The sequence below is a fragment of the Mirounga leonina genome, unplaced genomic scaffold, assembly GCF_011800145.1.
Source record: "Mirounga leonina isolate KUSES-001 unplaced genomic scaffold, KU_Mleo_1.0 Mir_366, whole genome shotgun sequence".
Classification (NCBI taxonomy): domain Eukaryota; kingdom Metazoa; phylum Chordata; class Mammalia; order Carnivora; family Phocidae; genus Mirounga; species Mirounga leonina.
The window spans coordinates 18,501,941-18,513,079 of record NW_023270709.1 but is presented as its reverse complement, the minus strand read 5'-3'; the positions used below and the strand labels follow the sequence as shown (position 1 = coordinate 18,513,079).

General features: G+C 47.7%; 1 protein-coding gene across 10 annotated transcripts in view; it reads left to right on the top strand.

Moving 5' to 3' along the window:
• Nucleotides 1-280: 280 nt before the first annotated feature.
• The window catches only part of ATXN1 (ataxin 1), a 400,118-nt gene continuing 389,259 nt past the window's right edge, over nucleotides 281-11,139 (top strand). For 4 of the 10 annotated variants that reach the window (XR_004675816.1, XR_004675817.1, XM_034985728.1 and 1 more), the window contains exons 1-2: nucleotides 281-519; nucleotides 8,538-8,652. The gene's annotated coding sequence lies outside the window, so the exon portion shown is untranslated. The other 6 variants (XM_034985721.1, XM_034985726.1, XM_034985723.1 and 3 more) reach the window with 6 other exon arrangements.

Below are 11,139 nucleotides of genomic sequence, written 5' to 3'. Positions count from 1 at the left end.
GGCCGGCCGGGCGCCGCGCCGTGCGCTCGCGGTGCTCCGAGCGGCTCGCCCGGCGCGCCCGCCAGAGGGTGCCCCCCCCCCCCCAAGTCGGATCCTTGAGCTGCGGCGGCGGCAGCCAACTGCTCCATATTTGGCTTCTATTACACATTTACATACTGGAGCGAGCGAGCGAGCGAGCGCGAGAGAGCGCGAGGGAGGGCGGGCGGGCGGGCGGAGGGAGGAGGGAGGGGAGGGGAGCAGGGGGGGTAGGAGGAGGAGGAGGAGGACGAGGAGGAGGAGGAGGACGAGGAGGAGGAGGAGGAGGACGAGGAGGAGGAGGAGGAGGAGGAGGAGAGAGCAGAGTATACCGCAGACATCATTTCTACTACAGTGGCGGAGCCGTACAGGACCTGTTTCACTGCAGGGGGATCCAAAACAGCCCCGTGGAGCAGCCGCCCGAGCTTCAGCAGCCGCAAGCCACTGTTTCTCTCCCTCTGCCCCCCCTTCCCCACGCAACCCCAGATCCATTTACACTTTACAGTAAGTGGCTATTTTTTTCTCCTCTGATTCTCTCTCCCCCCTCCCCCCTCCCCTTCGCCCCTTATTTGGATTAAAATTTGCCCCTACCCCCGCTCTCCAGAGAGGGGCAAAAGCAACAACCAGCAAACAAACCCCAAACCCCAGTCGCCGGCACCGAAAACAGCTGGAAGAGGAGCGAAGGGAATCGACGCGTCGTGCTGTGGTGTGTGTGTGTGTGTGTGTGTGTGTGTGTGTGTGTACATACAACCTTCTCCCGCTCCAGCCTCCCGGGCCGACACCCCCGCTCGGGGCGCAAGGACTGACGGCAGGGGGCTGCCGGGCCGGTGGGCGCCCGCCAGGCGAGGGGGCGCGCCCGGGCTGGGGGTGCGGGCGCGGGCGCGGGCGGGGAGAGCGGCGGCGGCGCCCCGCTCCGGCGGCTGCTGGTCCGGCCGCGAGTGCGGAGAGCCGTGTCCCCCTCCCTCGAGGTGGCGTAGGGGTAGGCGGCGGCGGCGGCGGCGGCGGCCGGGGGTCGCGCTGCCCTCTCCTCCCGCCGCCCGCTCCTCAGCCCTCTCCCCCGGAGGGCGGCGGAGCGAGTGGGTCTGGAGGAGGGCTGGGCTTCCCCGCGGGTGGCCGCCCGGCCTCGGAGCCCCGGGCGGGGGTCTCCCCGCGGAGGCCGGCCTCGCCGGGTGTGCGGCTGCGGGCTGGGACTTTGCGCGCGGCCGGGCGCCGGGCGGTGGGAACGCGGGGGGCGCGGAGGGGTGGGCGCGGGGGGAGCCGACGTGCGGGTGTCGGGAGCGCGGCTGGAGCGGCGGTGGCGGCCCTGCTGCCGCCGCCGCCGCCGCCGCCGCCACCACCGCCGCCCTGTTGGTGCGGCCGCTTCCTGATCATGTGCAGCCGCCGCCGCCGCCGCCGCCCGGAGCCGGGAGCCCGCGAGCGCCCCAGCCCGGGCCCGCGCCCCCGCCAGCGCCCGCGGCAGGAGCGGAGGAGCGGCGGCGGGCGCTGCCCTGCCGGCGCCGGGAGTGAGCGGCTGCGCGGCTGCTGGGAGGGTGAATGAAGCCAGGAGGAGGGGAAGGAGGAGGCGGCGGCGGCGGAGGAGGCGCTGCGGGGATTGGGATGCGCCCTGGAGCCCCGCTGCTCGTTCACTCTGGGCCGGGCCGGAGACTCCGCCACTCCCGCGGCCGCCGCCGCCGCCGCCTCCTACGTGGTTCCAGCGCTGCGAGCAGGCCGGTCCCGCAGGGGGCAGGGCAGGGGCCGGCCGGGCGGAGCGAGAGGTGAGGCGGCGGCGGAGCGCGGCGTGAGTGTGAGTGAGTGCGTGCGTGTGTGTGTGCGCGCGTGTGTGTGTGCGCGCGTGGGCGGGGGGGCGGCGGGGGCCGTCGCGGTGGGGAGCGGCCCCACGGGGGCCACTTGGCTGACTCCGCGGCGCCCCGACCCCTCCCCAGCCCCCCGCCCCCAGGCCGCTTTCCTAAACTCCGGGGCTTGTGCTTTCATTTTATTTCAGACCACGTAGGGGGCTGACTGGAAGCGATGAAACAATTCAGGTTTTCTAGGGAGATTGAGCAAGGACCTTAGTGGGGGTGGGGGGGTGGGGGGGTGGAAGTAGGGTGGCGGTGGTGATCTTGCCAGAAAACAACAACAAAAAAATCAGTTTCCAAGGACCGTGGGGTTCGGTTCAACCCTGTGGCTGTTCTGTTTTGTTTTGCTTTCTCAGTATATAATCCTGCAGATAAGAGGGTAATATAAATACTTCGGGAGATTGGGAAATTGCTGAAGAGTAGTAAGGGCAAGAAAAAAAAAAAAAGCCAGTCGGAAGCTGGTTATATAATGCGCGATGTGGCTAACGAGAACGGCAAGCTATTTTTATTTTGTTTACCGTATGCTGTGCAGTAGGGACTCCTCCAAACTGGTTCTGTCCCCGAAGAGATTCTTAGCTTCCCTGCGAGATCCACGGGATACAATTAGTAAAATTAGAAGACCCTATTACACCCACAGAATGAGAACTACTGTCTTAGAGTGGCATGCTCCCTGCACATCCCTTCGTGCAGGCTCGGGAATGTGTATATGCAAATAAGTTCTCCTTTGGCAATCTAGTAGTCACATCTCAATGACATTTGTGTTTTGTAATGCAGGCTGTTCTTAATATTTAAACATTGTCGGTACATATCGCACAGAGCAGTGGGTAGTTACTTGATGGTTATTTTTAGGCATAGCTGGTTACTTTTTCAACAGTGTTAGCTAAGCCATTTCTGTTTGGGTTTCTCAGGAGCCCTGTAGTTCCTAGAAGCCCCTGTTAGCCCACCCTGTGGTTTGTTTGCAGTTGGATACTTGGGCCTTTTTTCTTTTTCTTTTCTTTTTATTTGGTGGAATGAAGCCTATGCCTGAGGAAACCACCAAAGAGAAGGTTGAGAAAATCCTGCACATGGACTCTTGGAAAGGGACTGCACCGTAACAGCTAATGCTGTGGCATTTGATCTCCTCTGATTGTCCTCCAACTGTGCATGCCTCAGTCAATATTTTAGCAGCTCAGCAGACAAATGGGCTTGAGAGCGCCTTCTGCGTACAGCAGAGGGTGAAGGGCTCCCCCGAACCTCCTGGCTGCCTGTCTTTCTCATCGTGTAGATCCGTGTCAATGGTGTAGGTTTTCCCTGCACTTACTCTAGGCCCTGATCACTCCTGTAATTAGATCAGGCTGCCATGGCAACAGACAGTGTGCCTCGTCCATTCAGGTGGGTTTGTCTTGTGCCTGGACTACTCCAAGTGTTTTATGCACAGGATCTGTGCTGCGCCAGCCAGAGGAGAGACTCCACTGCCTCAGTTGTGCCTTCTTTTGGTCATTTGGACAGGAGACACTGAATGAGACTTTGCAGCGACTCAACTTTTGTAAAGGAGACCAGCAAGCTGTTCTTGCTGGGCGCAATATGTAAATGCCTTTCCCTGCACAGTGAAAGAGGCCTGGCAGTCCTGCTGATGTTGATTGTGAACAGATCAACAAGTATTTGGTACTTGTTAGAAACCTTTCAGAACTTACCAAAGCAACGGTTCTTTTGCAGTCTGGTGCCTTTGGCCTTGCGGATACTTAACCCCTTCAAGTGGGAAAGCACCCGTCCCTTAGAACCTATGTTGTCAGTGTCGGGATCCTAAAGGGTTGACTCAGTGGAAGGGGTTTATGTGGGACGGATAACCCCCTTGTCACATTTCACAACTTTACCGTTACCATAGCCGCTATAATCCACAAAAAATGGGACTGACTGGCGGGGCCATTCTGGATGGGTGCATTTTTAATTTGGACTTCTTGGCCATCCTTAATCTTTGCATCTGTCAGTAGTAAGTTCCAAGGTTTTTCTCTCAGGTGAGAGATGATAGAGGCCTAGAGCTCGGAGACTGACAATGGGTGATGCTTTTACACAATAAGCGGCTTGCACTGTATTTGGAGATATAATTTAATGAGCATTTAATAATTTAGAGAGCAGCACCCTCCTCTTTGCATTACGACGCCACCTCATTAAGTCCACTAGGCAAAGAAAAATAATCCTGTTGCCAAAAAATAAAAAGGAGAGAAAAGTAAGTAGCTTTGGTTGCTGAAGCTTTTGTGTGGCGCAGGCGATCCACCTGAGGGGGAGTATTTTAATAACCCTGATATATGAAAGAGAAAGTAATTGAGAATAATAATGTCTTGATTTGGTTGTGATCCTGCCAGTCCGTTTTTCAATTTTCAGTTTTACAGCCCCATAGCTAAATTGGTAAATCCTTTTTTTTTTTTTTTTTTTTGCCCTGGGGCTAGGATTCTTTCCCCACAGGGGGTTTACGACTCTCTGCCATTTAGTGAGTTTATGCGGTTGGTAACTTGATTGTGGCCTGTTCAGATCAAGTGCTTCTGTGGTTAAAACAAGCTATTTTTTTTTCCTAGGACGTAAATAGATGGGAAGCAAGGATATGAAGTAAGGCACAGAAGTTTAAGTTGTACACACTTTGGAGGTCCTGGATTTTGCAACATACAGAAAATCTCTTGCAGTAAAACGTGAACATGTATTTTTGAATGCTAAAATAAGTATGAAAAATGTACTTGATTGGGAACTGTGAAAGTCAATCTTTTCCTCTCTGGATTTCGTTTTAAGAGGGTTTGGTTAACAGAAGTGATACTTTGTCGGGAATATTATAACTAGGCTCCAGGGCCTCTGAATTGTCTTTTACTCTGCGAGAGAGATTCAAGAAAAACTCTCAGCCATCAGATTCTATGTCAAGTGCCTGTAGAAGGCCTTACGTTTCATTGTCTCTGAGTCCTGGGAAAGGCCAGCCTTAAGAGATTTTTAAAACATTAGTAAACACATTTCTGTGACTCCTGTATTTATTGTCATTACAGAGTTTAAGGACTCACATTCCTTTTGTGTAATATGCCTTTATTTTTTTTTTTCCCATTCTGAAATGTCAAGTGGATTTTACGTTTGCACTTACCTTGAATGACAGTTTCTGATGACCAACACATTGTAACAGCGGCTCATTTTGTTTCCTATTAGAAGTTAGTCGATAAACATATTTTATTAAAATCCTGTAAATTAGTGTAGGAGTGAATGTTCATTCTTTCAACTATAGCTGTGAGCAGGGAGCACATAGTTTAGACTCTGAAACACTGATGTGCTTGCATATTAATGTGACAGAGTGCAGGAGACAGGGTAGACATCATTTTCAGGGTGGACATAAATAATTTGATTTCCATTGCTTTTTATTTTCAGAGTTATTCAGTAATTTGAATGATTGGCTTCTGTGAGAGATTTAGACATGGACAAGTAACTGCTTCAAAGAACAGATTTAGTTCTGGTCATACTTCCAAGGTTATCAGAAGCAGGCCCTCCTTATTTTGTAAAAGCACTGAGAATAATACATTGTAGAAATCTCAGTAGAGATAATCATTTCTGTCCCAGGGTGTTCCGTAAAGGACTGCCCATTTTTAAGAATGAATTTTGTAGCCCTCAATTATGCTGTTCACATTTTAGTTTCATTGAATTCAGTTTAATAAAATACCCATTCAACATGTCTTTAAGAGATGATATAATAATGAGCATACTGAATGCTGTTTTGGAGAATATTTTTAAATGTTGGCTGAAAGAGTTGTAATTGGATCAAGGTTTTGAAAAAAATACATATAAATGCTTAAAACTGTAGGAGTGATAAAAAGATTTAGGTAAATCATCTCTATTTGTGGAGACAGTTTTAAAAATCTTTTTCCTATTTCATAATTTATGTATTTTTGTCTTTATCAGTGTAGTAATATATTTTGTAATCCTTATCCATATGAACTTCCTGGGCTAGCGTGCTATAAATGTTTGTAGTGCGTGTTACCGAATGTAATGAAACCCGTTTAGAACTGTTACAGACAAAAAAAGCGACAAGCATTATATTTTCCTTGATATGTTTGATGTTAGCAGAAACGTCTCATTGATTTTTCTATAACTTTTAATGCATACCATTTGTGGAGTAATGAAAATGCAGTGATAATTGCCATAATGTAAGCAAAAATGGTATCCTACCTGAAAATGACTTTTTAGAAAACTCATTGTAGTGTAATCAGAATTTGAGACTTAAGGGGGCCGAGGTTGCCCTGATTATGCTGTTTTGATTCAGGCTAAGAGGAACTCTTTATTCCACTTAGGGGCTCTTTAGGCATGACACCTTTTGAGGGAGTTATTTAGCAGAAGTTTTTAGTGATAATCGTCTTAGCTCCTAACCTATAAGCAATTTATCTCCTAACATGCAAAGAAAATGTATTCTTCTGTCACTGTGTATGGCAGATTGTCTTTTATTGCACCCTTAGATTTGGCCTACTCTCCCCGAATTATTTATAATATCTCCTGTATTTATTTATCTATTATTTCCTCTTTACTATCCCATTAGCGTTATTTAGACCATCTATCTTAGTAACCTTCCTCTATAAATGGAATTGTGTTATGTAGTTCTGCTGTGCTTTTAAAATATGAAGCATTCTATGTTTAGTGTATATGTTGTAGAAAACATCTGTAGGCTATTATCGGGGTTGGTTTGTTTTTTTTGTTTAGTATTTTGTATGTTTTTGCAGTGAATCCACTCTGCCTTGCTTTTTTGGTTCTTGTGTTTCTTCCCTCTGGGGATGGAACAGTAAGTTACGTGAACTCTGTTCATTACTGTACCTGGTGTAGCAACACAAATACTTTAGAAATAAGTAGGCATACCTGTGTGAGAGTAAATTAATATTTTACAGCATTTGCATCAAGTTTGACTGTGCTGTGTACTTCAGCAGAATAGGAGGAGACTGTAATTTGGACTCTATGAAACCTTATCTGCCAGGTGGTATGTAAATAGGACTATGTGCCCACGTAGACATACCGGCAAACACTCAACTGTTAGCTCATAAAGCAAGTGCTGTCTGCAAATCCACGGGACCTGCACCTTGCTCAGAACTGATTATCCAGTATGTTGATGCTTCGTTTGAGAAGTTACTGGATACAAACAAGAAAACAGCTACTGTGGAAGGGCAAAGAGAATCCTCTCTTTAACTTGGCCATGATTGACGTTGTAACTCCACAAGCTTCTTCGCGGAGGGCTAGACTTAGCGGAGTCTTCCAAGGACTTCAAAGACGTTATAGTCTAGAACAGCTTCCCTACGTTCTCTGTACTCACAGATTACGTGGGGGAAACCAGGGACTAGAAAACTTGACTTCTTTTGCATATCAGTCCCAGGCATGCAGTAGATGCTTAAGTAAATACTTGGTGAATGGATTCGTTAGAAGTAAGAATGCTTTGGCTACTATTCATTACTTTGAAAAGTGTTGGAAAGCGATTGAAATTATTTTCCTTTCCTGCTGGGCTGTGCTCTTAAAAATAGTGAGTGTGTATGGATGAAAATAATCATGACTACAGAGATGTGTTGCCATGTACCCGGGGACAATTGGCTGACTTACCTGTTTACAGATTATTCACATTGGAGATCGTATTCATAACTCCAGAATAGTTTCTTTCTGACATCCAATGTAATCCTGGGCCTCCTCCTTCCTACTGTTACGTAGCGTGGGTTTAGGAAACCCAAACTAAATTTAAAAATCAGCCCAAACAAATATACAGATCAGTTCCAGTAATCAAAGACGGAAAATCTGCCCAGCAATGACTAGTTGGGGGGTTAGTTTATAACTGTGCTTCTGATTCTTTCTATTTCATGTGGGCAGTTGGGAATGACCAGTACTTAAAAATATTATTTTAATAGGGCTGAAAACTCTGCTAGCAGATCAAGTCCTCAACTTCTTCCATTTCTGTGCATAGGTCTTTACCTCACAAAAACTACTACAAGCACCAAGCTCCCTGATGGAAAGGTATATGGAAGATTCATTCATTCTCTTGTTCATCCATTCACACATTCACTCATTCATTATACAGTGGATGATTTTTACTTAACCGTGTGCAAGGCATTGTGGCAAAATGAAAATGAAGTAGACATACATTCAAAAAAGAAATAATTTAAAATCCAGTGGAAAGTCTAGTGAACATGTGCATACTTTCACAGTTTTTTCTGCATTTGATACATTTTTCTATCCCATTCGACCGGTGTGCCAATAACTGTGCTTTTTTGTGATTGTTCCTCAAGTTGCATGTTGATAGTAATATATGCCATGTGAAAATTAGACTTTGGCTTAATTACTACTATTCAACCCATGCCCATTTCACCTGATATCCCTGTGATTACCAGCATGTGTTTATCAGATGATAGGTTAGAATCATTAGGGAAAAGAATGACAGTGCCTGGCTCCAATGGGGAGGCCGAGCTCTTAATTTGATTGAAGGGATGACCTTTTTGTGTGGTGGCCTCCCTCTGAGCCCTGTTGACTCAAACCAGACCTGCCTTCTGAGCTGGCTGGTATCTGTAATTCTCATAAGACAAAATGCACAATTTGATGTCCTTAAAGTTTAGATTTCAGTGTACTTAAGGTGGAATTACTTTTGGAAGCCATTTGTCCTGGTTTTCATTTTGCATTTCTTCTCCTGCACCCCCCCTCCCCACCCCACCCCTACCCCTGCAGGAGCATCGTGTGGCAAGTCGCCAGGGTGGTCCGTTCGAGCCGCGGATTTGTGTGTCATCCTTGGAAGGCGGTCTCCTCCTCCACGGCCACTACAGGGAAGTGCATCACGTATCAGGTGAGAGTTTGGCCATGCTCGTGTAGTTCCCATCCGAGGATCACGTCTGACCCGGAAAATCACCTCGTACCCACGCTTTCACGTGTCGTGGACCGTTCAGTGTGACTGCCTTGGCAAACTGCCTTCGGAGGGAAATTGAGAAATCGCCAAGAGCATTTTTAAAAACTTGGCTTGAAGTGTGTCTCTTTTCGGTTTAATTTAGAAGAAAGTGGTTCACGAAGAAGTCTGCGTTTGACCTGGTGACGATTGGCTGTTGGTGTGTCAGGCTCGAGCCTGATCGTCTTCGCTGTCACCTTTTCCTTAACGCGATGAGACCGTTTCGCTGCCAGACTGTGACCGTAAGTCACGGTTTTCACGTTTTAGGTTTTTGTTGTAGAGTGATTCAGGTGTAGGGAGACAGAGGCCTGTTTGTTCAGTGGCAGCCAGTATTTGTCGAATCTTGAATTTCTTTGTGTCTGTTTGGATTTTACAACTTCCTGATTGCCTCACGTACAGTAAATTTTTCTGGCCTGGAGAGTCATGCAGACACAGGGGTGTATGTGGTGTTGATGACTCATGGTTCTGTATTGAAGAGAGGACAAGAGGATCCTGCCTACATGAAATCGGGAGACATGGAAGTTAGACAGAAGTTGGGGCAAGAGGGCTTGGGAGCCCTGGTGTATGCAACCAAAGGGGATTGTGAAATAGATCCCCTCTTGCTATTTACCTTGGGAGCGGTCCTGCTGGGACCTGTGGAAATGGACTCCTTCAGAGGTTCCCAAGCCTGGCTGGGCCACAGAATCACCTAGAAAGCTTAAAAAGAGAGGGAGGGGGAGAGAGAGAGAGAGACAGAGAGACAGAGAGAGACAGAGAAAAGGATTTGGGGCTCCACCTCCTGAATCAAAATGAAACTTTAATGGTCTCTTGGAATCATAGTGATGCTCCACGGGTTTGGGAACTGCTGGACCGGGTGGTCTCTGGGCAGCTCTTCCCGAGTCATGTTCTGTTTCCTTCCTTGGCGAGACCCATGGTCTGCCGTTGCCACACCTCACATATAAAATGCCCGATTTGCAGCTAATTTGTTAAGAGGTGGATATTTGCCCCTCTATACCTAAGATCGACTTTTTAAGTGAACCTGTCATTTCCGTGGCATCTGAGCCAAGAGCATGGGGCTCTGGAACCAGCCTGTCTGCATTTAGCATCTGGAGCTGCCACTGTGTCCCGTTAGCGTTCTGTGCCTCAGTTTCTTGATGAGTAAGGTGGAGATAAGATTAGAACTTTCTTTCTTTCTTTTTTTTAAAGATTTTATTTATTCATTCGCAACACAGAGATACAGAGAGAGAATGAGAGAATGAGCAGGGGGAGAGGCAGAGGGAGAGGGAGAAGCAGGCTCCCTGCTGAGCCAGGAGCCGGACGTCGGGCTCGGTCCCAGGACCCTGGGATCATGACCTGAGCTGAAGGCAGACGCTTAACCATCTGAGCCACCCAGGCGCCCCAAGATTAGAACTTTCTTCTAGGGCTGCTGTGAGAATGGAATGAAATAACATGTGTATACGGAGTAGGATAGTACCAGCGTATGGTTTGTGATCTGTGAACATAAGTTATCTTTGTGATCATAGGACTTAACCTCTTGACAGGAGAAGTGTAATGTTCTTGTTTAGTGATGGTTGCTCCTGGACCATACATGACTAGGAGCTGGTAAATACACCTGTACCTTGATCTTTGGACCGACACTGTAGACATTTGCAGCTCTGCAAAGCAAATGGCCTTTTATTTATTTTTCTGAATGTTGTGTGAGTCCATCTCCCTTGCTGCGATAGGATGCATACGTGGTGTTTTCCTCTTGTTGTAAGAAGTTGGGTGCACAAATGAAGTTAGGCGTGGTCCAAGTAAAAAGAAACAAAAACCGGAGTGACTGAAGTACAATGTCTCAGGAAGGGTAGCCAGAAAAGTCCTGCTTGGGGGATGGGGCCAAGGTGGGGTGGGTCAGGAAGTGATCCCAAACATTATAACCTTGAGAAATATGGACCTAGGTCCTTGGCATTTTATGGGCAGTGGGTCAGGGAGGTGTCGTTTAAAAGGAAATAGAATAACCCCACAGTTACATGCAAAGGTAAGCTTCTTAAGGTCTGCAGGTGTCAGCGGACTGGAAAGGTGTAAGATGCCTAACCCCTGCTGCTTTATCTCTTAGGGGTGTTACCATTTCATAGGCTACACAGAAAATCCTCACGTTGAAGTTTTTGGGGCAGTCGTTTTATTACATATGTGGTTAATACACATGCACGTTTGTTTTTTCACCTGTGGTGTTTAAAAGAGAATTTCATTGTGAAAACACAAGTAACAAAAAGTCCTATCTCTTGGCCGATAGGTGCAGCTTACTGAGAAGGCACCGAGGTTTTTATAGTATATTGAGCAAGTCTGAGTGTCTTATGAATACGTATTGTATTACCAACAAAGTAGTACAGAGTCACCTTGAATTCTCAGCAGCTGACATTTTCTGTGATTGCA